This window comes from Zeus faber, assembly GCF_960531495.2.
Source record: "Zeus faber genome assembly, chromosome: 1".
NCBI lineage: Eukaryota > Metazoa > Chordata > Actinopteri > Zeiformes > Zeidae > Zeus > Zeus faber.
This window is the reverse complement of record NC_137193.1, coordinates 47,118,185-47,119,267: the sequence shown is the minus strand read 5'-3', so window position 1 is coordinate 47,119,267 and position 1,083 is coordinate 47,118,185.

The window sequence follows — 1,083 nt, the reverse complement described above, 5'->3', positions numbered from 1 at the left end:
AATCGGGAGCACACCAAGATGGCGGCACGCGCAGATGTAACTGAGGTCAGAACTTTATGGATGTCATGGATCCGATGAACCCACAGACAATCTGAATAAGATTTGTATTCGGGGCAGTTTCAACATGGCCTCGTTCAAGTTTTCATCCAGATCGGCGGTTCGATATTGTGGAAGAAGTTTGTGATCAATCACACAATCACAACCTCATCAAGACGGCATCTCACACACAGCGCGCATGCGCAACTTGATGGAATACACAGATCACGTGACAGATATAGTCGTGATTGGACTTTAACTAAAGGAATATAAGATACAAACTCTTAATCATAAGAAGTTACAAAGTGACAGGTATTATTTTATTACTATACAAAATCGTTAAAGTATTACCAGAAGTCAATTGGATTGAACAAAGTGCAGTGTATTAAGTGTCATACATATATACTCTTTTGAGTACAACTGGCATGCCCCAGGGTAAGTTGTACACCCCCCCACCGATAAAATCACTGTCAGAATTTATAGACATTCCAGAGTAAACAAACTTCCTGGATTATAATAACTGGTAACAATAACCATAAGCAATTACATTATACAAGGAACATGTATGTATTGTGTATGTGTTTTGACATATTTTCATTATTTTGTGTTTTTGGGTTCCCTTTCACATGCCTCAGAGATTTGTTACAATAACAACAAAAAGGTGTAGCCCACTACACACCATTTATTTCATTATATATCCTCTAGAGTGAAGTCAGTTAAACCACTTACCTTAGTTTATTTATTTACAGGTTTATAAAAGGCATTATTGTGAAGGCAGTTTTCTGTTGATTTACAAAGTGCCATAAAAGAGTTCTGGTCTCCAAATTTGAAAAACCTAATTGTTTTTTTATTACATCCTATTTTAGACTGTATTACAAAACAATACTGTATAAATATGATATACATATGCTGAATTATATATACCATTTGCATTATGCTCACGATTATGCTTTAAAAAATTAAAAGTCATGCTATTGAGGCTCAAATGACTGAATAAAGAGAGGGATGGAGATAGAGAATGGTACAAAATACAATAGAATAGAGAAT